Genomic DNA, 27,138 nt, shown 5'->3' on the forward strand with positions numbered 1-27,138 from the left:
AAGCAGCTCCGGGAGCCCGGAGTTCACAACAAAACAGCAGAATGGCTGAACAGGCATTCTGGGATACCTCCGAATACCTTGGAGGCCAATTACAGCGCTTTTGGTGGCCACACTTGCGGAGCAGCGCTGCTTCACCAGCCCTGCAATCGTTATACCCCAGGCAGAGCAGGAGTACAGCCAGTGCTGCAGCCAGGGAGATGCAGAGCTGTATGTGCCTTGCAAGTGTGGACAGTGAGTAAGCTGCAACGCTGTAAACCCACCACCAGCACTGTAACTCTCCAGTGTAGCCAAACCCTGATACTCTAAATCTTACACCAAAGACAACACTGGCAGACAATTCTATAGTAAACTAATACAAGGTTTATTAGCTAAGAAAAGGATATGAGAGTTATTGAGCGGTTAAAGCAGGTAAAACATATGCACAGGTGAGTCACCGTTTGTAATTCTAAATGGTGGCAGTGATGTAATAAACTGCCAGTCTCCCAAAACTCTTTTCAGGGTACCCAGATTTTCTCTGGCGAGCTTCACTTTGCATCTGGTACACTTCCCTGTAAGAATCCAAACAGTCCAGAGACCTAGGATCTTTCTTTGAATCCATTCTTATAGCTTCTTCTCACAGAAAACAAGCTGATGGGATCACTACCCACGGGGGCTTTTCCTTTGATGACAGAGAATGAGGAATACATTTTGAGTCTTGAACCTCCGATCATCACACACAATGACCACTTGCTTAGAAATTAGCACATTGCTGTTAAAGTTCTTCATTTGCTTTTCACAAGGTTTCTTTCTTGTTTGAGGAGTTATTTAGTTACAGGGCTACACACAATGTAAACGTTTGCTACTACATTATAATAGGATACTGGTAAGTGACAACAATGCATGCAACATCCCCTTAGTTTTCATGAAGTTTAAATACCAAATACATTCTTACACATTTAACAATTACTTTGATCTACACTAATACACAGGTGAATTGACCTGGAACTTCAGCATGAGCAGGCACCTGGTCTGCCAGCATCACAATGGGCAACTCTAAAAATGTTCTGGTGGAAGCACAAGTGAGAGAAAGGAAAGAGGAATTGTTAGCAGCTCGTATCTTAGCCAAGCCCAAACAGAAGTTCATGGGACAAAGAAAAGGCATATTTCTAGCCTGAAGGCTTTCCCATTACTGAATTTCAAAAGCCTGTTGCAAACAAAGGAGATGTTAGAGCTTTTCAAATACAAGTTGCAAAAATCTTTTATAATGATAAATGTTAGTCAACCTAAGTATAGAGTGTCACAATTACCAGGCTAACTGTCCCTCTGACCTCTCCTGGTCTTGTAGCCTGCAGCCTCTTTCAGATCTCTGGCTTTGAGCAGTTACCTTTCATAGGGTATGGCTACACTTCGAATTTCAAAGTGCTGCCGCCACAGCGCTTTGAAGTGTGAGTGTGGTCAGAGTGGCAGCGCTGGGAAAGAGCTCTCCCAGTGCTGCACGTAAACCACATCCTTTACGAGTGTAGCGTGCAGCGCTGGGAGCCGCATTCCCAGCGCTGCCGCCCTGATTACACTGATGCTTTACAGCGCTGTATCTTGCAGCACTCAGGGGGTGTTTTTTCACACCCCTGAGCGCGAAACTTGCAGCGCTGTAAAGTGTGAGTGTAGCCAAGGCCATAGGGCTTGTCTACACATACAGCACTGCAGCGCCCCAAGAGGTAGTAGCTATGTCAATGGGAGAAGCCTGCCTGTCAACATAGCACTGTCTGCTTCAGGGGTTTGGTCAGTCTAACAGCGCCACTCAAGGGTGTGGATTTTCCACACTCCTGAGCTACATAGTTATACCAAGATCAATTTGTAGCGTAGACCAGGGCTCAGAGCGGAATCAAGTGATTCTTTCACTCTCAGACCAGGCCATGGGCAGCAGAACTCAGGAATTGGTTCTGTTTCTGTACTTGCAGTCAGTTCCCTCTAGGAGCAATGGCAGTGGTAAACAATGAGCAGACAGCTTCCTTAAAGCAAAGTGTTATCTATTGAGAACAAAAGCATTTCAGAGAAAATGGGTCTTAATGCAATAAAGAGACTATACTCATGTCTAGCTTACCAGGTGCCTGTCTATCTTCCACATGGGAATCCTGGTAGCAATAAGCTTCCTAGCGATTCCCCCCTCCCAACGTTCTAGAGTTTTGCTTGCATAAGCTGTTCCCTTAACTCACAAAACTTTCACCTCCTTGGCTTTCTGGGGCTCCCAGCTTAAGGGAGTGTCTCCATTAAAAGTTGTTCAGTCTTTTGGTTCCAGTCCTTCTCAGCTTGGCAAAACAAGGCCTGCACTTTCATTGGAGACAGCATAGAAGATCCTCAAAGCTAATCGTTTCCCCCACTGTCTTTCAAGTGTGTTCCCATAAATTCTTATCTGAGGAGTCTTTGTGTTGCCTTCCTGTATATTCTTCCAACCGCCACCATTGAATGGAAGCAATATAGGCATATAATAAACATTACACTATCCCAATATCAGTCACTCTGAATAATTAGGTTACATATCAGTAATATTAGATTATTACAGAACTATTCCATACCTGTCACAGCGATCATTACAAGCTCTCCCTATAAGAACTGGACTGAAATGGGAAATGCAATTCTTATTTAAGAACAATGGAGGACACTTAGGAGTAGAAAGTGAGGGAGGAGAAGAAGAAAGCAAAGGGGTGAAGATGTTGCAGTGAGCTAGTTTAAAGAATCCAGTTTAATCCTACTTACATCAACTGAACTATAACAAAGAGACTACGGTCATTGTCTTGACCCAGGCACAATATAATCAGGTGCTGTGTAAGCTTTGCCATTCAGTTCTTAGGATGTACCCATCTCCTACATTTAGTTCTTAGGGACAGGGATTGTCTCTTACGTGTATATAAAATGTCTAGGACAATAGGGCCCTGATCTGGGTTGTAATAAAAATAAGTAATAGTAATTTACACAATACTGGTTCTAATCTGGGGCTGCTGGTGAGCAGAGACAGTCAGTAATACAGAACTGTGGTAAGCGGTGTGGTAGTTTATTGCATAAAGCAATGTCTGTCAGGGTTTAGACCACCCAACTCCTTTTCGCTCCTGATTTAAAACAAGATTTTAATCCAGCTCTCAAGAGGTGAAAGGAAACACTAGTTCATTTTCTGACCTACGTATGCTAGGGGATTTGTTACCTGTGATGAAGGAGATCGCCTGGCAGACCACTAGATTTTCATATCCCATGCTCACTATCTCCTCTTTAATCTTTAATGATACACTCTAGTTGAACAGACCTCACCGACTGAGTGACAAGGGCTGTTTTTCACAATTGTCTATTAAAATATTCAGAGTCTTATCAGATTACTCAGTGCGGTTTGGGGGTTTGGACAGAAATCTACATGCGTAACTCTGAGACTGCCTGAAATTAAAGAGCAAATTTACGGGGCTAAGTAACCAGAGCCATTCCTCGAGGAAGTGGTCACTGAGATTACATGGCACATAACAAACACCTGTGCCAACATCCCTGAAGCCAAACATGTGGATCTCGTTCTCCGCTCAAGTAGCATTTGTCATACTTGGAAGTGGAAAATGTGGGTTTGTGGAGCTGCCTGCTGTAATTATTTTGAAATGATTGTCTGGCTATTTCTTCATTTTAATATAATATGGCTTGATTTGTATAGGTAAAATATTTTAGAAGGTTTTCTCAAGAGGCCTCTTTTTCTGTATCTTCATGCAAGCAATTTAACATCCATTTGCAGTGGGCAAGGGCTGCTTTACATAACCTTGTCTTAGGTGGTTTGTGGTTGTTTGCAAAGGATAATTAGCACATCACACACATGCATCCAAGTGCTAATGTAACATATGAGCTAATTTTTCTTCCCAGATATCGTTAACGGACCAGGTCTCATAGGTCATCCATGTCTAACGGAGGGCTTGTCTATACTACAAATGCTTTGCTAGTATAGCTATACCAACAGAGGCCTCTAGATGCAGTGTGTGCCAACAGAGGAGTTTTTCTGCTGGCTAAGTAATACCAGCTCCCCAAATGACATTAGCTATGCAGGCAGAAGCATTCCTCTGGTGGCACAGTTGCATCTACACTGGGGGTTTTGCCAGCATAGCTATGACAGCTAGGGGCTGTGTTTTGTCCACACTCCTAGCCCACATATCTATGCCAGCAAAAAAATCTTTGTAGCGTACACTAAGCCTGACTTTAACATACATTGGATCAGGCCCCTAGTTCTTTTTCCAAGCAGTTCTGGCTTGTCCCTACAATACATTATGATTTATATTATTATGCCCAAGGATTTCAAAAACAACTTGTGATTTTTGGATCTAACTCAAGATATCTTAAAGGGGACTGGTTTCAAAGAGCAGATACTCAGCCCTTTTGGAAAATCAGGCCCAGTTAAGGTGTCTGAAACTGGGCACCTCAGAAATGGAGGCACCCAGACTCACAAGACACTTTTGAAAATCTTGGTCATTGTTGTTATCATGATAGCAACTGGAGCAGTTCTGGTCATGACTGAGGCCCTGTTAGGCTGGATATTGTACAGACGCAGGGTAGCAAACTAGTATTTTTTTTCTCCAGTCTAGTTTTAAATACGTCAAGACATGGTACGTTCACCACTTCCTTGGAAGACTCTTTCACAAGCAAATTAAGAAATCTCCCTGTCAGGGACATTTTCCCACCCAATGACACACTCCAGATTACCTTTTACTTTGTGTACTCCAGTGTGCATGATATTGGAAAAGATTTTAGATGTGCAGCTTTGTTGATTTATTTTGGCTAATTAGCTAATATTTTTTCACTCTAAAGAAATATCTCATTTTTGTGAGGGTCCCCAGGCTTAAAAAAAAAAATCTAACAGGGTCAAATTCTCAAAAAATAGCCTCTGAATTTGCAAATGCAATTGCACATGCATTAAGATGGATTTGGATTTGCATGGTTGGGTAGGGAGGTGCCCAATGCTTATCTCTCTAGTGTGTGTGCAATTGCTATTTGCATAGGTGGGCTTTTTGTATGCAAAATTGTGGGTGCAAAATTTGTGGCAAACCAGTGGGATCCCTTTGGATAATTTGGCATGCACCAATATTCTGACCTAGATCAATACAGACCCTGTAATGCAGGACACACAGGCAACAGGAGTATATGCTTTCATAACTTTTCTCTGGATAGCAAGGGTGTCTTTGTTTCCATATATGTTAACAGTGACCTGTAAAGGAAAAAAAAAAGTGTTTCATTTTGCTCCTTTTTTTTCTTTACTGGTCATCTTTAACAGAGTCCTTTTCTCATAGCTTTGCCAAGCATTAACTCTCATGACTTCTTGTTTATTTCCATTGCCTTTGGCAGCTCCAAGTAATGCAATAATGTCATTCTTCCATTAGTCAGAGCAGGGTTTGTATTGTTTCATAAGACCCTCCTAAACCAAGAGCTAGCTTGTGGGAGTATGCTTGGAGGAAGAGAAAGCTTGGGGCTGCCTGGGGAGGGAGTTGGTGATGTGGTAGTGGGAGCTGCGGGGAGAAGGTTGGTCAAAAAGGATAGCCAAGGGAGAGGACTACTGGATCAAGGGGCAGCCTGAGGGTGTAAGGCAGTAGGAGAAGTGTGTGTTTGCATGAGAGAAGTGTGCATGTGTGTGTGTGAGAGAAGTGTTGTGTTTGCCACATCCACCTCAAGTCATTGCACTTTGTGTGGTCATTCACACTAATGCAAAGTGGGTATAAAATGCTGCCATTCTGAGTTAGGTGCATTTCACACCCATTTTGCTCAGGTGTAAATGACAACACATGCTGCAGAGTGACAGAAACCCAGGGCCTGTAAGTCTTGGCTGGCACCAGCTCCTCACTCCTTGTTCTCATTGTGGTTGCAGCCTGTAGAGAGGAAACATGCACACTGTGCTTTCTAATGGAACCTTTACAATGTTTCTTTTTGTTATTTTGCTAAATCTCAAATAGCCGTTATGCAGACTGATAGCACAAGGTTGTGCTTTGTGAATGCAAAAGCATAGCAAAATTGAAGGGTGCAAAGGATCCCAGGAAAAAAAACACACCCAAGCAAGTGCACACATGCGCACACATACGGAGTAAAATCTCCATGGGGTGCATGGGTTACACTTTATTTGGATGGAGAGGACACAGCTGAAACCCAAATGACTGCACATTTTAGATGCTCTGGGACTGGAGGACATTTGTGGTTGCTATTTCTACCAGTACAGATAAAAAAGAGAACAATTTTTCCATTGCAGAAGCTTTGGCAGCCTGACAAACATTAATTTACATACTTTATGTCTCCTTTCTTGCCAAAATTTTTCCCCTTACTGTGTTTAAATTGCTTTCAGTCCATGTATAATATCATATCAGGACCCTTCAATTCACAACTGCTGTTTAGTAAAATGGCTTCCCTAGGTCAACACACTTTCATTTTAGGGTAGTTAATCCTGAATACATTCTCTGCAGGAGGTAGGAATGTGCTCTGCAAATGAGAGTTGTTTTGTCAGGGTAATAAACTGAAAGCTGGAGTTAGATGAAATTACCTAGCAATGGAGCCCTTTGCCTTAGCCTTTTATTTTCAGTGCTAGTCATGTTTTCAATAAGGGCCCTTCAAAATTTGGGTCAAAACTATGTATATTGTAGCATGAATCAAAGGGAACAGATTGACTTGGTTTTCATGCTTGAAAGAAAATAATTGGAAAACGGCAGATATAAAAAGAAAAAAGATTCATAAAGGCGAAAATGACTCCACACTTGAGTTAAGGTAAAAGAATTATGCTTTGGTTTAGTTGCACTTCACACCAAAATGATCTCCTATTAAGCCTTTGAAAGAGAAGGTTGTACATTTCTTTATTTTCTTAATGCTTACAGTGGTGCATTTGAAAAATAAAATTGTTCTGTAACAGAGAACGTTCCTGGCAAAATATGAATCATTTTACTGAATAGCATATAACAGAATTCCAGTTTGTGTGTGGGGGTGGGGGGGAGAGAGCAGAGTTACTTAAAAGGCCAGTCTTGACTTGATATTAATGAGTTCATAATTTCTTGACTGCTCTGTTATTTGAGAGGCATACATCTTTTCAGCAAGACTACACGTCTAAATACCATCTTTCCCATTTATATACGCTGCAAAGGGATGTTTGTAAAACAGTTTGTTCTTCAGTTTCCCCTGAGATGCCACCCATCCACCTCTGTATTTTTGCAGTGCTCTCTGTTCACTCTGATTACACTTTCACACAGGATAAAAAGAAAGCAACATCAACCCTTAAATGGACATGCATCCTCCAGGAATTGTCCTATGGATCAAAGGATATGCTCTTCCTACATTATTTCATTACAACTGTATCATAAGCATAAATCCCAATTCTGAACCTTAGCGTCCAAAATGTGGGTGCCTAGCATAAACCCTCCAAGCTTAATTACCAGCTTGGATCTGATATCGCTGCCACCAGACAGGAATTACAGCGCCTGCCTCACTCTGGTCTCCCCACAAACCCTTCCCTGGGGGAACCCCAAGACTCAGATCCCTGAGTCTTACCACAAAGGGAATAACCCCTCCAGTTGTCTCTCTTTACTCTCCCAGGCTTCCCCTTCTGGTTATCCTGGAGATTACTGTACTTAAATCCTTGAATTAACAAAACAGAGAGGACAATTTACCTTCCCCCCTCCTTCTTTTCCCTCCCACAAATTCCCTGGTGAGCTGCAAGGCTCAATCCATTGAGTCCACTAGAAAAAAATCCAACAGGTCTTAAAAAGAAACTTATATAAAAAGAAAGAAAAAGACATAAAAATGTTCTCTGTATCAAGATAACAATATACAGGGTCAATTTCTTAAAGAGAAATGAATAACAGCCTTATTCAAAGATATCCAATTTAAACATTCCAGCAAACACACACTGTAAAACAAAACAATATAAAAACCTATTGTCTTCTACCTTTCGTACTTACACTTGGAAACAGAAGATTACAGAGCTGAAGAGAGAAAGTTCACTCTCAATAGCGAGAGCAAGAGCAAGCACGAGACACAGACCAAAAAAGAAACACCAAAAATCCCCCTGCGCTTTGAAAAATCTGGTTTCCTGATTGGTCCTCTGGTCAGGTGTTTGGTTACCCCTTTGCAGGTGAAATAGACATTAACCCTTAGCTATCTGTTTATGACAAACTGGCATTGCCCAATCAGAAATTCTTAGGCCCCACAAAAATAAACAACCTTTGGATTATCCAGGGTTCCATGCAATCCTGTTGATTGGGCCCATAGAGTTGATGCAACGTACTAGGATCCTAATGTTTGACGTAGGGTGGATAAAAGGAAGACCCCTGACTTCATCATCACATTATCAGAGGAGCTTTAAAGAGATTTGAGAACCTTAATCCTTCGTGATTTTGGGGCACCTTTGAGTATGTCTACACTGCACACTATAACCAGGCTCTGACTCAGGTTTCAGCCCAAGCCCCCCCTGTAGGTCCACACACAAATCAGTTTGACTTGGGTCAGCGAGTATTCAGGACCTGGGTCCCAGGACTCTGCTAGGGGGATGGGTAAGAGCCTGAGTCCTGCTGGGACTGAGGTCCAAGCCCTGTGATTTTGCAGTGTGGATGAAGCTCAAGCTGCAGACTCAAGTCAGAAGGTCTGTATGGTGCCGTATGGATGCATTAGCATGGCTGTGAGACCTGGCTCCAGCAATTGTAAACCCAGGTTTACAATGTAGTGTGGATGCTCAGGCCTCGGCTTGGAAACACAGCTCTTACTAGCTAAGGAGCAAATTTAACCCAACCCCACTTATTTGGAAGGCTCAATAGACAATGGAATCACTGTAGTTCTGCTGCACACTGCAGGTACTTGATGCAGGGAACGCACACAAAGAGTTCACAGCTTTTACTTACAACAGATCTGTGGCCATTAGATCTACAGCTATATCAATTCATCAGCTGAACCTCCAGTAGAAGAGGGTGCAATGGCTGTAGATTCTGCTGCCAGGCAGGGGCTGCATATGTAGCCATATAGCAGTTCCGCCGCCATTCTGTGGCCTTGGGGTAAAATTTCACACACACACCCTACCCTGGCCAGAAGTCCTGCAGAACCTTTCTGTTCCATGTCCATTGGTGCCAGGCCCAGATTTGGCCAATGGCAAGTGGCAGATTTTCCTCCAGCTCCCTTGATAGAACAGCTGTTTGCAAATGGTTCTGGTTTAAGGCTTGACTGAATGAGCCATGCATGCAGCGAGTCAGTCTGGCCATAATAAAATGCAGATCTGGATAACAGAGAATTTGCAAAGTGTCTGGCCATAGGTCACCTATTCTGCGTTGTGTCCAAACTGCAGTGACAATGCTGTGGTCATTCAAAACATGTGGCAAGCACCTATTGAGATATTATACTTACATTACTTCAAGTGGAAGCTCTTTGTGGCAGGAGCTGTTTGTTGTGTGTTTGTACCGCACCTAACACAACGAGGTCCTGATCTCTGATTTGGCTGCTAGATGGAAATAATAATCATTATCATTATGATACACTTTTAACATAACATATACTGTTTTTTATAATATATACTATTTCTCAGAGGTAAGGGGTACAGGCTGAAATAAATCTTCAATAACACGTATGGGTCATGCCTGCTGGCTGATTTCGCTTCCTGTCAGCCTTGACTTTGCCAACATCAGTTGAAGATTCTTTTACGTTTCGGTGAAAAGATAATCTGTGACAAAGGAGGGAAGAGAAGACAAAAGGAACCAGGATCTATTGAAAGAAAAGCCATCTCAGAGAGAATGCAGACACTGATTTCTTAACAGTTATCATAAGAAGAAAATGAAAGTCAACACTGAGCAGCGGAAAGTCAGATGTTAAACAATGTCCAGTGTATTTATCAATCAATAACAAAACCCTTTACCTTCAATATTTCACCCAATAACATAGCTGTTACTCCTGCAGGATGCCTTATTCTCCTCTCTATCTGAGTATGAGTCACAGCAGTTTATAGTATTATATGGGCATTTTGAAGGGGGGAGGGAAATCCATTATTCATTCTGTTGAATAAGCTTCCATGAATTATGACAAAGGAACAATTTAAACTACGAAATAAGGATATTATGCAAGAGAATGGTATCTACTGAAATAAAATGAACAAAGAGCAAAATAAAACCCTTCCTTGCTTAGATCAAACAAATACAGAAGTCCAGGAATGAATGGAAGTGCAACAGTGCTAGGAAAAGTCATGGCAAAATTGTGTAAACAAAAATATTTTTTTATTTTTCACTTATTAATTACTTTGGGCCAATTCTGCCTCATCGATATTCATTATTTGTTAAGAGCTGGCAGTGTGCTCAGCTTCATATAATTCATGAATCAAGATAAGGTCTGCTGTCTCCCAGAGATTTTATGATTTGTTGGCCCCTGGACCTCATCTTCTGCTTTATCTGTGGACCAAAGGATCAGGAAAGCAAAAGTTGACGGGTGTCATATTGATGTCCCACTCAAGTCCACGAGGCTCTACTTGTGATTAAGAATGAACTCACATGAGTAAGGTTTGTACATGATTGGGCCCTTGTTTACTCTATTTAGGACTTCACACACCCCTACAGCACACAGCTTTCATGCCAATCTTACTAGCTAGTTATGCTTATATGCTACGTTTATCAGTGCTAAAGAGAAACCTGAGATGAAGGATGCTAGGGAAGTCTTGAATAGTTAAAGGATTTTTGATTTTGTGTCTTCTAACTCCACTCAGAGCTGCACCTGGCATGAATGATTGGTGTTAATTTTCCAAGAGTTCAGTTTCTTCTTAAAAACAGGCTTACTGGGCTTGCCAAGGGTCTCAGTCTGATTGGCAAAAGATGAGGAGCACTTATGGAAGCGATGGTGGTGACAACTGTAGCACAAAAGAAAGCGACTCGCACGTGTTATATTTTTCCTGCTAGGCTTGTCGCATGTCTGAATATTGACCGTTTTTATTAATCACTCCTTGGAAGATTTCCTTGTCGCACTTGCTGAGTTTGCTTGTCAAAACACAGGTGTTTTCATTGTACTCTTAGCACAGCAGATCAAAGGAAAGAGCAACCTTAATAGTTAGTGAGGAGGAGAAGGGGCGCAGACAAAATGTTACATACACAAACCACAGATGTGGAGGGACTTGCATATGACAACCTTGCAGTGCCATGTGGGAAATACTTTTATCAAGCATCTCTGACTACCTCATCTGCAGGCGGCTCACTAATTCCTCTCTCCAGGGATTTATTCTAATTTTTGAGATACCTGAATCAGTCTTGGGCCAGAGGTAACTTGTCTAGACACAAAAATGTCCTGGGTTTAAGGTGTGAGTGATACCTTGTAGCCTGGATAGAAACAGGTGCATTACACAATTAGGAAAGGGAGACCCAACACCCCAGGACACAGCAATAGCCCTGGAAGGGCTCATGATAGTTGTCTTTAAAAGGAGGTGACATTGCTATGAAAGGAAAAGATAACATGGGTCCGTTTTGGAGGCATTTTACATTTATTAATCTTAATTGTTTTCTCTCTGAGCTTTGTAGAGTTGGACTCATGGTAACTAAGGCACTAGATATAAGTTTTGGATAGGCACATTACTCACAAATGGCAACCTCCTAATCAGCTATGCAGCTCATCCCAAACAAGTGCTTCTCAATGCTTCATGCAAGACCATAACATTGCGTGGTCTCTGTATACCACACGTGATGCAGAAAAACTATTTGTAAGGAAGTTTTAATTTTTTTTAAATGGGATAATTTTTTCAGATCGAACTGCTTGTAAAGCCTGGTGCCTTAGTTACCGCGAATCCTAAATGTTCCCGGATTAGAGGGAGCCATAAAAGGTTGTATAAACTACCTACGATAAAGGTATATAAAAATATAACAGCCTTTAGTGTGATGACTTAGGTATCCCAAAGCTAGAAGTGCTGGATCCCACCGAGAAGGTGGGAATTCCCCCTTTTCAATGGTACAAGATATTGGACTTTAAAATCATTGGGGGAGTCTTGGCCCCACTGAAATCAATGACAAAACTTCCATTGACTTTAGTGATACCAGGATTATACCCATGAAGTTCATCTGTTGCATGGTTCTGCAATTTATTAGACAGCTATCACCCCCACATATGTTATTTAAGAATATATGTACACACTCACACACACATATATATGTACACACTCATCCTGTTAAACTATTCACTTTAGTGCCTGTTTGGGGTTTTTTGCAAAAGAGGCATCTACATATCAGTGATCCATTATTTTCAAGCTCCCAGCTAGCCTTTGCTGCAGAATGATGTCACTTGCTTGGCTCTAGAAATGAGAATTATAAAATCCGTTGGCTAATGTTTCAGACCTGAGAATGTAGAAAATATTGATAGAAAATGTTTCCTGCCTTACAGGCCAGACGAACAGAGAGATGGAAGCTTTCTACTGCAGTCCGGAAACTAAATAACAAATTAGGTTTCTTTACCAACCAAAATGTGCTGAAAAGCTGTTTCTTTTATTTATTTTCCTTTAGCCATGACTCTCTAATGCAAAATGTATTTGTAAAAAGTACATTTTGTGAGAAGGGCTAAGAAAGCAGGACAGCCTGGCAGGAGTGCACGTGCCACACAATGCTGATTGTTCCACCACCAGCCTCAAGTTTCTAGTGTTTATGGGTTTGTACATCTGTAACTTCTGCACTGCGCACAGAGGCAAGGGATTGGCTTCCTCACAGAACTATGTCATTAGGCGCAATTATTACTCTTTGGGAAGCTGATAATTAGCATCTTTGTATGGGGCATTTCAGGAGCATACAGACCTCAGACAATTGAATACAGCGAGGAATAATGATTCATTGATACCAACAGCTGAGCGCCATTCACACATGTCTGTCATTGCAAATGACACAGTACAGGGGCTGCTGACATTGTGGCAAAGAAGTTTCAAACTATTATTTGACAAATGCATGTTTTTTCTCTCCTAAGCTTATCCAGATACAAGCAGTAATGACTCTTTCTTTCCAGATAAAGCTCTACTCCCCACCCCATATGGGGACAAATGTTTTCCGAAGTGCCCCGCCTAAATAACTAGGGCTGGATAGTGGGGAAGTTTATGGGGCAGAAATCAGAGAGGAGTCCTTCTGTTCCCCACTGCAGAGTGGCAGCTTTTGCCCTATGGTTTGCGACTTATGTTGCAGTTTGAGGAATTAGGCAGAAAAGAGATTGTTCACTCGATCTCAGGAGTATTTCTTTTTAATTTGTTTTCTTGTTGTGAGTTCAATCCTTGAGGGGGCCATTGGGGGAACTGGGGTAAAAATCTGTCTGGGGATTGGTCCTGCTTTGAGCAGGGGGTTGGACTAGATGACCTCTTAAGGTCCGTTCCAACTCTGATAATGTATGATTCTATGATTCTTCTGTTAACAGTGTCATCATATAAAGAAGGATGGAACTGACACAGTGCTTCACATCTGAATCACTGTTGAGCCCACCAGTGACATGAGTCATGGGCACGATGACTTATTTAGTGTGATTGAACCTCATGGGATCCTTGTGATTAAGCAACCGCTGGTGCTCAGGAGGTGCTGTGACTGCTCAGACACCTAAAGATAGAAGTCTGTGGTGAGACTGATGGAGGTTGCAGATAATTCCATGTGCAGCACCAGCCCACAGTCTAACAGCAGAAAAGAATGATTTGAAAGAGGTACTCCCTGACCAAATTTGGTCCTAATTTAGATTCTTTTTAAAATATGAGTATTTTTAAAATCACTCCCAATATACACGTTCCCATGATTTTTTATTCCTAATTCTATTGAGCACAGTTTGTAAAACAAAAACACTCCCCTGCAGTATTTGAAACCCACATAACCCAGCTTCTCGGGTGATAGGAAAAGTATAAAAATCAGAACAGACAAGTACGGGGGCTCCCACAGAAATTTTTCATATGGTCTGCACAACTGAAGCATTCTTGTTTTAACTTAGCATGGCACCACTCATCTTTGGCCCAGCAGCCCGTCTGTTGTAACGGAGGGGTCACTGGGCGAAATTTCAGTGACTGGCCTTGCGACCTGACATTCCAGGTTGATTTGGGAGCCCTCTCAAATGGGGACTGGGACAAACTTCCCCATTTGCCACCCCCACCTAGGGTTGCCAACCCTCCCAGTTTTGCTAGGAGTCTCCTGGAATCAGGCCCTATCTTGGGAAGCTACTGAATCCAAACTGGGAGATTTTAGGTGCTAAAACTCTGGCGGTGCAGCAGGGCTAAGGCAGGCTCCCTGCCTGCCCTGGCCCCATGCCGATCCCGGAAGTAGCTGGCACGTCCCTGCGACCCTGATGGGGCGGAGGTGGGCGGGGAGGGGGCATGGGGTCTCTGTGCATTGTCTGTGCCCTGTGCACCGATTCCACAGCTCCCATTGTCTGGGAACTGTGGCCAATGGGAGCTGTGAGGGTGGTGCTTGTCGGCGCAGGCAGTGCATGGAGCCTCCTGCCCCTCCAGGGGCCAGATATGGCACCTGCTTCTGCAAGCAGTGTGGGGCCAGGGCAGGCAGGGAGCCTGCCTTAGCCTACTGCGCCACTGCCCAGGAGCCACTCGAGGTAAGTGCCACCTGGCCAGACCCTGCACTCTGCACTCCCTCCTGCACCCCAACCCCCTGCCCCAGCCCCTCCAGCATCCAAGTGACAGAGGGAGGGCCTTGGAGAAGGGATGGGGCCTCAGCGAAGGGGCAGGGCAGGGGTGTTTGGGTTTGTGTGATTAAACAGTTGGTAACCCTACCCCACCTCTTGACAGCATGTCACTGTGCGTAACATGAATATGGCTCCTCTGAGCCTCCTCTGCCCAGGTGTGTAAATAGCACCTCTATGCTAATGTATGAGAAATAGAAAGTGAAAAAATTGACCTGGAAGTGAAAACTGAATGTAAGCAAAATGGAAACTGACAAATCTTATTTGTATAGTGCCTAACACAACGGGGCCCGAGCCTTTAGATGCTACCAGAATATAAATAAATAAAATAAGTCTACTTTAATTGTTCAAGATGAAAATTGCAAATAAAATAAATACATAAATAAAAGAAGCAAGCCATACAACTAGTGAAAAGTACATGATATTTACAAATAGTTTAAGTTTTAAGACTTTACTGTGGTATTTACAATATAGAAAAGGTCTCACATGATTAACTTGACAATGTCCCACTAAAAATGCGCTGAGACTTACGCATACTCTGAAAAAATGAAGAATCATCCTGTCAGTATTTAAAAGCAGTAAAGCAGTTTTTCATTACCCATTTAAACCTATTGTGTGCAGAACCTCTATATTTCTGCCCATAAGGTCTTCTTCAAGCACTGGGTTTTGCTCATGCAGTAAAATATGTATTTAAAATTTGCTATGGACTACAGAGAGGCAGGTTTCCATGTTAATTTCTGTCTGCTAAATGAATTTCAAGGAGTTTTCTGGGCCCAGTTTAATTAATACTCACTTCCTTTGTTTCCTTGGAAATGGAGATCAGATTTTCATATGGTGTAAATCTGTATATAGAGCTATATGCATTTACACTAGCTGAGGATCTGCTCATAGCATGTTGTTAACAGTAATTGGATGTATTTCCCCATGTTGCTTGCTTTCTGTGCAAGGGTTGGGAAGGGAGGAGAGAACTGAATTAGGCTGGATGAGTTTCGTGGAGATGATTTCTCAACAGGAGAATTGATTTACTGTGAAGAAGAGTGTGAATGTGGCTTCTCTGAAAACCATTACCCCTTCCTTCCAGCTCTCCTGTCAGAGACACAGAAGGCTTATACAGTGACAATTATTACAAATATAGTCAGTCATTCTCTTATGTAGCAAATTCCATCCATGGTGCTTTGCATCTCAATCATCTCAAGAAATCTGGAGTTAATCCACTGACTTCTGTGGAATTATTCCATTCTTTCACTGGTGTGGGATCAGAATTTGGCCTTAGCTAATTAAGCCTAGATCAGTATGATTGTCCTTGTTTTATAGATGGCAGAATAGAAGCAGAGACAGTTAAAGCAGAAATGTTCAAAACTGTCCAAGAATTTTAGGTGGCCATTTTGAGACACCCATTGGCCTGATTTTCAGAGGCATCCAAAACACCAGTTAAAGTTAATGGTAGCTATGGGTGCTCAGCCCTGCTGAAAATGTCTTCAGGTGGGCTCCCAAAATGGGGGCTCCCAAAATTAGTTGATGCTTTTGAAAATACTTGCTTAAGTGACTTGTTCAATGTCACAACAAGTAAGTCAACGGCAAAAATCAATAACAGAATTTAGGAGACCTGACTCCCAGCCTTCTGCTCTAATTGTTAGAAGAGACCTGACCCTATGACTCTGATAAACTTCTGCACCCCAAACATTTAACAGATTCAGAAGCATTTCACACATATTTCAGCACTGTTGCAGAAAGTGGAGTCCTTTAGAAAATGGTAAATAATTGACGCTCTCCTCTGCTGGCAGTCAGGCCCCCCACAAGCAGCTGGGTTTTGTGCTTTGTGTCACAATGGAGGCTCTAATTTAGAATTTACAGTAACAGATGCACAAAGGGCTACTGGCCTTCTCCCTGCTTCTTGAATGCCTTTTCCCTGCTGCCCTACACAAGGATTAGTGAGCAGTGAGTGACGTTTCTTCCCCAGCAATGGGTCTTCTCTTGGCCTCCTGAAGAGGGAGAACAGAACCTTTTGTCTGCATTCCTCTATTTTATTTTTTGTTTAGACTGGGAGGCTGCAGGTGGGGGAATCTCCAGCACAGTGATTTAGCTGCATGACTTCCATTAAAGTGAATGACAGTTGCATAGCTAAATCTGTGCATATCTTGTTGAAGATTGACCCCAGGTTGTTGTCATTTTACAGAGATTCTTCCCTTTTGCTGCAATCATTACATGGAGTGAAAATTGGAAGCTTGTGCACAAATTGACTGAGCAGCTCAGTCTCCAAACTGAGATTTGCATAAAGAGAATGCTATTAGGGGTGGGCAATAGAGGAAGTTTGAATTGAGAGAAGATACTCCAGCCTCTTCTTTTTTCTCCTAACCCATTGCAATACCCCAAGACAGACAACATTTCCTGATACACTGCAGAGTTCTTTGCTATAAAAGGATTAAAAACAAGCTTGGGAGAAGGATTTTGAGCTTATTTGCAAAATATTATTTGTCTAAAAGCTACAAAAATTATATATGATTTTCTTTGACAATCCGAGTTCCAATTCTGGAGGAGTGCTAGGAGCGGATCTCTCGAAAGCTGACCTGTTCTATACACTCCGTCCGAAGCTCTGGTACTGGCTACTCTCAGAGACTGGGCTAGATGAACCATTGATCTGACCCAGTAAGGCTGTTCTTAAGTTATTAATAGGTGTTGGTCATTCCCTCCCGTGCAAAATAAAGCTCATCTTTGAGATCAGAAGTGTTTGTGGTTTGGTTACCTATAGGAACATCTCCTGCATTTGTAGCCTCTGCTATGTAGCAGCACAGCACAAATGATGCAATTCAGTAAGGAACTTTATTACAACCTCCTTAAAGAGCAGAAATGCCACAGAAACTCTCTTTCTAAAGAAGTGCCTGTAAGAGGAAGTCTCTGTCCCTCTGATATAGATTCACAGATTTTGAAGACAAAAGAGACTGTCATGACAATCTAATCCAGGGGTCGGCAACCTTTCAGAAGTGCTGTGCTGAGTCTTCATTTATTCACTCTAATTTAAGGTTTCAGGTGCCAGTAATACATTTAACGTTTTTAGAAGGTCTCTTTCTATAAGTCTATACTATATAACTAAACTAGTGTTGTATGTAAAGTAAATAATGTTTTAAAAATGTTTAAGAAGCTTCATTTAAAATTAAATTAAAATGCAGAGCCTCTCTGACCGGCGGCTGCGACCGGGCAGTGAGTGCTGCTGAAAATCAGCCTGTGTGCCGCCTTCAGCACACGTGCCATAGATTGCCTACCCCTGATCTAATCTGACCTCCTGCACAACAGGGCATAGAACCTCACCCAGTAATATTTATAACAAACCCATAACTTCTGTTTGAACAACAGCTGAATTTTTTTAGGAACACAGTCTTGATTTAAAGACTGCAAGTAATGGAAAATCCACCAGGTCCCTGGGTAAGATATCCAGTGGTTAATTACCTTCATAGTTCAAAATGTGCATCTTAGTCTAGCTTCAGCTTCCAACCATTCAATGTCGTTATGTCCTTTTCTGCTAGATTACAGCACTATCTACAATCAGAAATCTCTTCCCCATACAGGTACTTGTAGACCATAAGAACGGCCCTACTGGGTCGGACCAAAGGTCCATCTAGCCCAGTATCCTGTCTACTGACAGTGGCCAGTGCAGAACAGGTAATATCAAGTGATCCATCTCCTGATGCTCATTCCCAGCATCTGGCAAACAGAGGCTAGGGACACTATCCCTGTCCATCCTGGCTAATAGCAATTGATGGAACTATCCTCCATGAACTTATCTAGTTCTTTTTTGAACCCTGTTTGATCTTGACCTTCACAACATCCTCTGGGACCATGATTCAGTAACCTCAGTCTTCCCTTGAATAAACTAAATAGCGTGAGCATTTTAAGTAGTTCACTGTAAGGCAGGTTTTCCGACCTCATATCGTTCTTGTTTTTTTCTGAACCCTTTCCAATTTTTTAACTTCCTTTTCAACGTGTGGACACCACCCTACCCCTGCTTGATATTCCCCTGCTTATGCATCCAAAGACTGAGTTTGTCCTCTTAGCTACAGCAGTACACTGGAAAGTTATATTCAGTTGGTTATTTACCATTAGTTAGTGAGACCCAATGGTGCTGGAACAATTTTTATAGTGGAGGTGCTGAAGGCAGAAACCATGTATTTGCAATGTGATTACTACTTCAAGCCAGGGAGTGCAGCAGCACCCCAGCACCAATGGTGCTGGAACAATTTGTACAGTGGAGGTGCTGAGAGCCACTGAATCAAATTGAACCAAACCCTGTGTATGATGGACACCACTTTCAGCACCTAAAAGTATGAGCTTGTATTTGATTCTGTTAAAATACATGTTTTCCAAATGAGCCCGCTGTACCAAGTGATCCATGTTGGTTTGTATAACTGTCTGGGCTTCATTGTTATTTAATTGGTGTTATTTACACCAATTTTTGTGCCATCAGTAAATTTTACCAGCTTTTTTTTTTTTTCATTCACATCGTTGTCAAAGTTATTGAATAGCACTGAGCTGATAAAGGATAAGTTAATCCGACCCAGGCCATGGCGGCCCGTTTAGAATTTTCCCATGACCCACTGGTGCGCTGGGACCCATCCTTTAGGAAACACTGAGTTAACCAGTTTTTAATCCTTTTAATATGGGCTTTACTGATTTTTCATAGTGTTAATTTGCTTTTTAAATCAAAATGTCATGAAGGACTAAATCAAATATGATACGAAAGGGGCACTTTTCTTAGTTATTTCAGTGTCGTTATATCCTTGGTGGACACTTACACTCATGCAGAACGCCTTTCATGTCAAAGGGACTCCATATGGGTGCAATAGACCAGGCATGTGGAGCTGATTGCAGGAACAGGATCTCAGTTCTTAGGCTTTGGTCCTGCCCTCATTGAAGTCAATGGCAAACTCCCAGTTGATCCTAATGGTGCAGTACCAGGTCCTTAAATACAGTTGCTGAGCAAAAATGTCTTCATACTGTTATTACTGACAGTACTAATAAGTTCTGGTATGTGTCACTTTGGTATTGATCAACAGCAATTTCCATGGGGAGACCCACTGAAATGACTTGAAGTGACAGGATTCATATGCTTGATACAACGATAGTGTCCAAGGTGTGCGTTTTCCTGAGTGCATGTGGTTCAGCACAGAAGAGGTTGAAGGCATCATTAAAAGGATGAACACAAACCAACAAAGCAAAGAAATGCAAAGTCGGAGCTGAAATACTGGCTTTACCCCTCAGCACCTCCACTGCAGGCTGCCCTACCTGCGATGTAGCATTTCAGCACCCAGTTTACAGCATATATCTTAGACCCTTGCAATTCCTGTGCAAGACAAGGATAGAGAAAGAAGACACCCAGTGAATTAAAGATGGCGTTCCAACTGCACAGGAAAGCTGACAAAGTTTAGGGCCTGATTGAAAAAGCCCATTGAATACAGTGGAAAGAATTGGTCACCTGGTTTTGAGAGATCCTTTTGTCTGGGGCACCTGGCACTGGCCACTTTCAGAAGACAGGATACTGGGCTAGATGGATCTTGGGTCTGATCCACTATGGCCATTCTTATGTTTTTCATTGTTACTTTAACCTGAGATAGCTAACCTGAGTTAAGAACACACTGTTTTTGCAGTGTAAACATACCCACAGACTCCTAAGTGACTTTGGTGCTTTTGAAAATGGGACAGAGATGCTTTAGAACATCTTACCATTAAACTCTGCCTCAGCATCCCCATCTCTAAAATGGGATTAATGCTTATCCATCTACCTGATTCACAGGGGTGCTGGAAAGCATTGTCTAGCTATCATTGTTATTTAGAAAGGGCCTGTCGTTAATATTAATAAGCAGCTGCCTAAAGTGCACATAATTTACCTTTTCCCCGGCATGCTGTGTACATTCACAAGATTGCCAGGTTTTTTCCATCTTCTTCAGGGGTTCTCAAACTGTGGGTTGGGACCCCAAAGTGGGTCATAACTTTGTTTTAATGGGGCTGCCAGGGCTGGGGTTAGATTTGCTGGGGCCTGGGGCTGAATCCCAAACCCCACCACCCGGGGATAGTGGAGCATGGTGTGCTCAGGCTTTGGTCCTCCCTCCTTGAGTTGGGTGGTAATTTTCATTGTCAGAAAGGGGTCATGGTGCAATGATGTTTGACAACTGCTTTAATCTAGCTCCTCAGCTTGTCCTGTTGCTACTCTGGGAGCTGTGCTGGAGAGGGACTGTGTGTGGCCAGCTAAGGAGGTAAAGAAATGGGAGAAAGTCAGCAGCATGTAGGGCTCAGGGGGCTTCAGAAGAGAATTCAGTTCTTACTTGGCTAAGGAGCCCTGGAGCACCTAACTCATGGAGAACTCAGAGAAGAGCTCTGCTCTGACAGGGCTGAGGTGTCTCAGATGACAGCTGCTGCCCTCCTCTTCCCCAAGGGAGTGCGTGATGCAGCCTTTTCTGCCTCCCAGGCTCCCAGTTTAGGAGACACGTATTAACAACTGATTTCAGAATCGTCTCCCATTGCAGCATAGGGCCACGGTAGCACCCCCGCCGTGCTAGGTGCTGCCCACTGCACAGAATGGCACTATCACTGGGCTGCAGAATGCCCAGGGTTTTGTACAGAATTAAGAGCGTTACAGCGAGACAAGAGAGGAGGGCAAAAGTGAGAGGAAGAAGTGGGGGGGGGGGGGCGGGGAACAGAGGAGAAGAAAAGAAAACAGGAAAACAAAATCCTTCCCAGTTTCTCCTTTTCCAAGTCCATGCAAACAGAGTGGCTTTGTATTTGTACCTGAAGGTGGGATTGATTCTCTCCTTATGGATTATTCAGAGGAGATTGCTCCAGATAGGCTAGCAATGCACAGCCACTGTCTCCTCTCCTCTCTCCCCCGCCCTTTCTTACAATCAGTGAGGAGCTGACATTTGCCAGGCTGCTCCTGGCGTCACAGTGAGAGCTCGTTAAGGGGAGCACTGACGCAGGGAGAATAAGAGCTGCAGCCTGCAACTTTCTGCTTTTAACCAACTCCTGATGAAGCACCGCCTTTGGGGGTTGGAACCCCCGCCCCATGTCCTTTGTCTTCTCTGTATTTAAAAAACATCCAAAGCAGCATCCCCCTGAGCTAGAATTGTTCAGAGTAAGATGCTGAAAAGCCCAGGACAATGGGCTGGATGATGAAGGAGTTATCAGTGTTTCCCTTCCTTTGCTGCCCTTTCCAATGCTGTGTCTGGGTTCTTTGGGTCTAGGCTTAATCTTGTAAGTGTATTAAGTGCTGCTCTCAAGCAGATTTTGACTCAAGTAGCAGCTAAATCACTGTGCTTTCTCTCTCTGGACATCCCCAATCAAATGTGTAGCCAACCTCTAGACAAAGGGATTGAAGATGAAAAATCCAGCCATGGCTAATGTGTTTGTGACTGAAAACATTGCTCGACCTCTGTTTCCAAGATGCATCAGGGCTGCTGTTATATAGATAAGGTAGCTGAACAGAAACCTATCAGGTTAACATTTTGACCTGACCAGGAAAAGCAGATAGTGATTAAGTGGAGAACTTCCAGAAAATCATGGGTAGTGGGTGGGGAATGGAGGCATAAAGCATAAAGGACAATTGCAAGGGACATACTTTCCAAGCAGCTCAAGCAAATACATTAATCAAGTTAAACAAAATACCTGAGTGGACTGAAGTGGGAATGGTTCCTGTTACCGCCACCCACCCAATGCAGTGCCTGGTACTGAGAGTGAGTCTAATCCTGAAATTAACCTAATTATTAATAAAAATAATGATACCTGGCATTTCTAAACCACTGCTGGTCCCACAGTGCTTTTTGAACCTAACTTCTGTAATCTTTAAAGCTCTGAGGTTAGGGACACTCGCACAGGATTGAATTTACAGACATGAGTAGTCTGACTTCAGTGGGACTCCCAGTGTGAGGAAAGTTAAGCCTGTGTGTGTTTGCAAGGATGGGGCTTTCACAATCTGGAAGTTTGGATTCTCCTGAAGATTTGTAGGCAACATTTGTGGAAGGCCCCAATTCCAAATTCATATAAACAATGGACCATCTTTAGCATGGTGCAAATGATGACCATGATCCTGCCAGAGACCTGCCTAAGCAGAGAGGGGCATCCCACATGGAGCTCCTGGCAGGATTGTGGTCTTTGCCAAGTAAAGGAAAGCACAGGGGTGGAAGACTCTGTAGCAATACAAACTATTGTTATTGCTTTGTTTACAAATGGAATGACCTGCCCTTGTCTCCCACACAGGTGTTGAGAGTCTAAGGTAATTCACAAGCACCATATATCCTACTTCAGAGCACTAGCAGCATTCAATTATTACAGTGGTAGACCTTCATGAGTACCACTTTGTTTTGTGGGCAGAGTTGATAATGGATCTTCCAGGCCTCTGACAGAGAGGTGAAGCTATATTCCCACCCTTCCCAAGCCCTCATTGCCTCATCTCATGGCCACTCTATCTGTCCAATGAAGAAAGATGGACTAGCCTTATCTACGCTGGCATTTTGGGGAAGTCTTTCACTATTGCATGATCATTGGCGCAGCACTACCAGTGACAACAATGATGGGATTGCAAGCGTAGGTGGGCTGCCAATGTTTTAACCATCGTGCCATCAAGCCCTGATCTGAGAAGGTCTAGAAGACTGGTGCCTATGCCCTGTCTATCCTAGCAATGCACTGGAGTGTGTCGATTCAGTTTATAGGATTTCCTTCCGTACGTGTCATTGCTGATCCTTTATCAGCAACAGAATTTGCTGTAGAATGACATGGAATGCTCTCTTCTCCCTGAGCTCCTTTCCTCTTTCCACAACCCTCTTGTGAGGTCCCCACTGATCTAAGATGGCCAAGAGTAAAAAGCCAGGTCCAAAAAATGACCCCTAGGCTGCTGTATGAAAACAATTCATATCACTTTACATTTCTCTGGCTCAGCGAGGGAAAGTCATGACCTCTTCTCCAGCTAAATGTCAAATGCTCTTAAATCCCTTTTCCCACTCAACAGAGGAACAGTCTTCCAATCAAGTGACTGCTTCCTCTCTCTCCACCTGTGCGTTGCAGAGGCAGATTATTTTAATGTTCAGATTTTATTCTGAGTCATCATTGTTCCAAAAGTGAGGCTACAGGGGTCTGATTTTCTGTTGTTTCTCAAAAGATCATTTTGCTTAATTTTGGTATTAGGGGGCTGCCAGGTTGTTCTGCAAGTAGTATGAGTAGGGCCTTTTTCAGCTTGGTGACCTTGGGGTGTATTTAAGAGAGATATTCTCATAGGACTGGTGCTTTATAAACAAACAATCTAGGGGGTGGAGTCTGTCTGCTGTAATACTTTAAATTCATCCCTCTCCTCATAAGGCAAAAAATAAGCTTCTCTAAAATGACTAAGGTACAGGAATTTGACTTTATCTTTTCAGTGAAGGTCATCAGTTTCTTTTCAACTGTTAACAGGAACAGTACTGTATGTACCTAGATTCTCAGGCAACCAATCTTTCATTGCCTGCAGATTAGGAATTATGTTAGACAGAGAGAACAAGAGCTTCAAATATTCAAAAAATCTGCCTGTACTATCTGTCTATACTTGAGTCTGCCTTCTTATTGCAGTGAATCAGAGAAGGGAAATTATGTCCAGGGCCTGTAGATTTTAAAGTGGTGGCTTGATCTCTTCAGAAAGTGCTCTTCACCACAAAACGGATGGCAAGAATGGGAAACAATGAGGGTAGAATCTAGTCTAACACTAACATTTAGCGCCCTGTTCTAAAGTCCATGGAAGTCAATAGAAGTTGTTCTTTGATGTCAATGGGCATTTGATCAGGGCCTCTGAGACTTTTTATATAAAAAAAATAAAGATTGGAATAATTACAATATGACCCAAGTTTACTTGTAAGACCATGTTACATGGGTAAGCAGCTGCGCACAATACAATCTCATTTTCTGAACTGCACTACCCAAGATGCCCCAAGAAGCAGAGATGAGTCACATGGGACAGCATTTCCTACTTGCATTCATTTTTCAGAGTATTAAGTATCAAAGCCTCATTGAGGGACATATAAACAGTGCAGTGAGATGTGGCATTCTCCTTAACCTTGGAACCCAAAGCACTGAGACTGGGAGTAGTGATAAAGTATGAGCTGTCTCAGCTGGGTAGATTACAAGCCTTTTGGGGCAGGCACCATTTCCTCCTAAGTATACGTACAGCACCTAGTATTTATGGGGCCAGGATCTGGGTTGGGATCTGTAGGTTCTACCATAATGCAATGGATATATAAATATATGATAATAATGCTACATTTCTTTTCTACAGAGGAAGAAGGTGAAAGGGGTGAGCAATTGGAACCTCAGTGGGGAGGCACCAAGCAGTTGGAGCCTCTGGGTAGGGGATGAGAGAGCTGAAGAAACAGGTACTCCTCTAGATCAGGGGTTCTCATCCATCGGTATGCGTAGCCTTGGGGGTACGCAGAGGTCTTCCAGGGGTACATCAACTCATCTGGATATCGGCCTAGTTTTATAACAGGCTATGTAAAAAGCACTTGTAAAGTCAGTACAAACTAAAATTTCATACAGACAATGAGTTATTTATACTGCTGTATGTATACTATACACTGAAATGTAAGTACAATATTTACATTCCAATCAATTTATTTTATAACTCTATGGTAAAAGGAGAAAGTAAGCAATTTGTTGGAAATAGTGTGCTGTAACACTTCTGTATTTTTGTGTCTGATTTTGTAAGCAAGTAGTTTTTAAGTGAGGTGAAACTTTGGGGTACTGTGATACAGCATGGCCAGAGGGCAGCATGAGAGTGTTAGCAGGGGGCCTTATTCCCTGCCAAGGGAGGAAGGTTTGCTTTAGATTAACTAGAACACCTGTAGCCATTTAGAGCACCTGACTCCAATTAGAGCACCTGACTTCAGTCATGTGATAAAAACCCCTGCTTCAGTCAGACAGTGTGGGAGTTGAAGGAGGAAGGTTTGATTGGAGCAGAGTGCAGGTTGCAGAAGTTGGAGAAGAGAAGAGTTTGATAAGAGAGAAATAGAAAGTTTGGAGGAGTGCTGCGGTGGATTGTGAAGTCCAGCAGAAACCCTAGGTAAGGGGCACCAGGCTTGTGTAGAAGGGAGGCAAGAAGCCCTTCACAAGCTGAAGGGTAGGAGAGGGATGTAACCCAGGGGAAGGAACCGCTAGTTCAAGTGGTTCACCACAACCCTCAGGGCCCCTGGGTTGGGACCTGGAGTAGAGGGCGGGCCCAGGTCCCTCCCTCTCCACTCCCCTCCTCCAAGGACACTAGTGGAGTAATTAAGAACCAGTTCAGAGGCAAGCAATAGCACCCTGAACCTACCCCAGAGAAGAGAAAGCGCGAGACCCAGCAGGTCAGTACCGGCAATTTGCCACAGTACACAAGACAAATCAGGCTCATGAAAGGGGCACAGTGGTCTGGAAAGGTTGAGAGCCACTGCTCTAGATAACTTTTAAACTCCATCTACAAACGTTAGCAGGAACTGCTAACTGGAAATCCTTTACTTATGCCTTAAGACTGCGCCTAATCTTCATTTTCCTCTATAAACAGAACTAGTCGATCTCCTGGTGCCCCAAACAAAACTAGATCCTGCTGTTCCCTGCTCCTCCTAGAATACAACACTTCACCAGTTTGCAATTACACCCATTTTCCCTAGCCTTCTGATTATCATGTTGGATTTTGTGTAAACAACATCACACAGTCAGTGCAGGACCAATTCAAACTTCCAGCTTTGTCTGCACCATAAAACCTCCTGTAGCTGTTGACATCAATGCAGCTGAACATGTCTAGTTTTAGATAATCTGGTGTCAGACACAGCTCTGAAAGACTGACTTGTGCCATGGAAGAGGTCATGCTGCCTCCACCCCCAACTAGAAGTCACAGAGTTTCTCCTCTATAGACTTCAATTATCAGCTTGTGTTTGTCCTATGGGCCGTACCATTTAGATCACTGCTTCAAACGTCCTTGGAACAAAGTGGTGATGGGAACTTGAGGAAAGAAAATATGTCAAGAAAGCCTGGTGATGGCCATATCTCACCCCAGCAGCTGCCAATGCTATGGAGAAGTTGTATCACAGGCACAGGACTAGCCTTTCTAAGGCAAACAAGGGTATGTCTACACTACCCGCCTGATCGGCAAGTAGTGATCGATCTATCGGGGATAGATGTATTGTGTCACATCTAGACACAATACATCAATCCCCAAATGCGCTCCCCATCGACTCCGGAACTCCACCAGGGCAAGAGGCGGAAGTGGAGTTGATGAGGGAGCGGCGGCCGTTGATCTCGCGCTGTGAGGATGCGAAGTAAGTCAACCTAAGTCGATCTAAGATATGTTGACTTCAGCTACGCTATTCTCATAGCTGAAGTTGTGTATCTTAGATCGATCCCCCCCAGTGTAGACCAGGCCCAAGAGGACCATGAGAGGGCATGTGGCACCGGGTGTTACTGCTGTAGTAGTGCTTGTTCAGGGAAGCAATGGGAGCCGGCTTTCCTGACTCTAGTGGCAGCATGTTGATACATGAGAATGAATCATAG

At 43.1% G+C, this 27,138-nt stretch overlaps 1 long non-coding RNA gene across 1 annotated transcript; it reads left to right on the forward strand.

Annotated features, from left to right (window-relative positions):
* The first annotated feature begins 18,813 nt into the window (after nucleotides 1–18,813).
* Nucleotides 18,814–26,202, forward strand: LOC116830593 (uncharacterized). Its single transcript, XR_004375033.2, has 3 exons — nucleotides 18,814–18,926; nucleotides 24,895–24,989; nucleotides 26,153–26,202. It is a non-coding gene; the product is annotated as an uncharacterized LOC116830593 (long non-coding RNA).
* Nucleotides 26,203–27,138: the final 936 nt, after the last annotated feature.

Source organism: Chelonoidis abingdonii, chromosome 1, assembly GCF_003597395.2.
Source record: "Chelonoidis abingdonii isolate Lonesome George chromosome 1, CheloAbing_2.0, whole genome shotgun sequence".
NCBI classification, from domain to species: Eukaryota; Metazoa; Chordata; order Testudines; family Testudinidae; genus Chelonoidis; species Chelonoidis abingdonii.